Source organism: Zingiber officinale, chromosome 11A, assembly GCF_018446385.1.
Source record: "Zingiber officinale cultivar Zhangliang chromosome 11A, Zo_v1.1, whole genome shotgun sequence".
Taxonomy (NCBI): domain Eukaryota; kingdom Viridiplantae; phylum Streptophyta; class Magnoliopsida; order Zingiberales; family Zingiberaceae; genus Zingiber; species Zingiber officinale.
The window spans coordinates 61,178,126-61,181,307 of NC_056006.1; positions in this window are offsets into that span (position 1 = coordinate 61,178,126).

A 3,182-nucleotide genomic window follows, 5' to 3' on the forward strand; every position below is an offset into this window, starting at 1 on the left:
ACAATCACTCCTCTGTCTATGTTGAACATGAGCCATTACCCTCATCATGCAGGCAATCCTTGGCATCACTCAACCCATTTCCGGTCTCTACGGCGATCACGGACGCATAGGTTGCCTCCTAAACTCACCACATGAACATATCACTTGACTGCCACTGTGTAAACTCATCGACACGCGAAGATGTAAACTGGCCCGGTATGTCATCGCCACTGTTCGCCACTCGCCACTCCAATGTCAGTCCCCGGTTAAAATGTTTAAACCTTTTCGCCCGCCGCCTAGAAGCTCGCTCATTTCCTGCGCTCTTGTGTCACATGTCGAGTAATCTCCACCGAGAAGCGATCGTCGCCTAAGCGACTACTACCGGATCGCGCGATCTACTCCGTCGTGCCTTCAGTGCATCCATGCCTCGAAGCCCCCGCGATAGAGCCAGGCAGTGAGCCGGTCGCCACGGACTCCATGGATTATCATGCCGAAATGGCAGGTACCGTGTTAATTATCACGCTCCTGTAGTGATTGTCTTTGTTGTTGCTATACTTAGGGCCTTTAGCTACCGAGTCGACCTGTGATGCCTGCACCCCTCGCTTTTGCCGGTGCATCTGCTTGTGACTTCTATCTCACCGACGCTTAGGGCCAATCTGCTGTGGTTCTCAGCTTTAACTTATGTTGAGCGACAAGGTACTGGGGAGGCATTCTAAAAGAGCCGAGTGGCTTACTATAATTGAGAGATGATATTAAAACAAAACGCACAATTAGATTAACTACCAATACAAAACGACAATGTGTGTGTGTATGAAAACGACAAAACACGTACCCAAACCTTCCAAGTGTAGGCTTGAATAGGAAGTTCGGATACATTCTACTAAAGGCGGTGACTCGGGCGGGATAAAATAAAATTTCACCACCTATTAAATCGACAACCGACAATCGTAACCGCTATTATAAGGAAGGGTTCAAGACCTTCCTGGATGGGGTATATGTGCTAAGGAGGATACTTAACCTCCATCCGAGCTAGAACTCAAAGCTTTTAGCCTGACTTCATCGCTGATCGATCGATCAACTTACCATGATTATTTGCCTACCGGTCGATCCGGACCGATCCGTCGATCGGATCGGCCACCGAAGGTAAGTCCGATCGTCCGACCGATCTGTGCACCCGGAGACGCCGATACCGCTCGATGGGCCCAATGATGATCCATGGAGACATATCCACGTCTCGGTGCTATCAACGATCCGATCCGTCGCGACCGAATAGCATCGGTGGCCCGATGACCGTCTCCTGTGTCTCGATAGTCTCGAATTTCTTTAAGACCGACGTGCCAAAAATCACATACACGAGCTCTAGATACATGAAAAACACTCTAGCATGTAAATACTAACATTCTAAACATGATAAACTAAACAAGGCATAGTTACTAAGCTATAACACCTAGTAACAAGACTAATGTTGGTTGCTACTCGGAAAACCTAGAGGTTCCACTGTACAAAAATTTTGTACAAAGGTCTGAACCTTTTCCTAGCTACCATGTGTTCTTTTAAATTAAATTTTGGATCGCCTGCGGAACTTAACACGTTTGATCCAAAACTTAATCTATTTGTTCTTTTAGGTTTTGACTTGGATCTCCTGCGGAACTTAACACGTTCGACCCAAGTCTCCTTAAGTTATTAATTCCATTAAATATTAATTTCCATAAAAGGTTCCCAGTACTGACGTGGCGAGGCACATGGCCTTCTTAGATATGGGAGCAACCACCACCGACTAGACAAAACCTTTAATAGAAAGCTAATATTTAATTTTCTAAAATAACTTTAGGTTAACCAAAGAGAACAATCAAATCACAAGGAAAAGAAAGAAAACAAAAGAACACAACATCGAAAAATATATTCGAAATACTAGACCGTAAGCCTCTTGTATTTGGTATTATTTCCATAAATAACTAGCATGATGGAAATAAAATTACTAGTTATACCTTGTAGAAAACCTCTTGATCTTCTCTATTCCTCTTCTAACCTCGGACGCTGTGTGGGCAACGATCTACCGAGATGAGAAACCACCAACCACCTTCTTCTCCTCCAAGCAAGGTTCGCCACAAAGGAAGAACTTCACCAAAGAAGAAAACCAAAATACTAACCAAGCTCCAAGAGATGCTAGCTTTCTCTCCTTCTTCTTCTTCTTCTCCAAGTAGTATCCGACCACCACAAAAGCTCCAAGGAAGGGAGAGAGGTTCTGCCACCACAAGAGGAAGAGATGGCCGGCCACACCAAGGAACAAAAGAGGGAGAGAAAATAATAGAGGTTGTATCTCATGAAGGCACCCTCACCCTTCTTTTATATTCCTTCGCCTAGGCAAATTAGGAAATTTAATTACAATAAAATTTCCTCAATTTCCTTGACATGCTTTAATTTAGAAAAATAAAATAAAATTTTCCAAATCAATCTTCAATGGTCGGCCACATCATTGGAGAACAAATTGGACAAGTTTTAATCAACAATTAAAACTTCCTAATTTGTTTCCGGAAATTTTAAAAATAAAATTTCTCTTTAAAATCTCTTCATGGTTGATAAAAGGAAATTTCTATAATTTTAATTTTATCAACATGTGAATAATTTTAAAGAAAAATAAAACATCTCTCCAATCTATAAATAAGGAAAGAGATCTAATCTCTTTTTTAATCTTTATAGATCTTTTACAAGAGATATTTTAATTTTAATTCTCTTTAAATTATATCTTCCACATAATAATAAAAATTAAAATTAAAATCCTTTTAATTTAATTTGGTCGCCCACTAGCATGGGTTCAAGGGCTGCCACCCAATAATACCTAGGCCGCCTACTTGGTTCCCAAGCTAGCTTGGCCCCCTTAGTGGGTATAGAAGGTGGGTATAGGTGGGTATAGAACTCTATAAATAAGAAGCTACGATAGGGACCGAGAGGAGGAATTGGTTTTGGTCTCCGATAAAATTAAGCATCCCGTGTTCGCCCCAAACACACAACTTAATTTTATCAATGATAATTCATTCCACTAGAGAACTATCATTGAACTACCGCACCAATCCCAAATTACATTTTGGGCTCCTTCTTATTATGAGTGTGTTAGTCTCCGTGTTTAAGATATCGAATGTCCACTAATTAAGTGAGTTACCGACAACTCATTTAATTAATATCTAAGTCCAAGAGTAGTACCA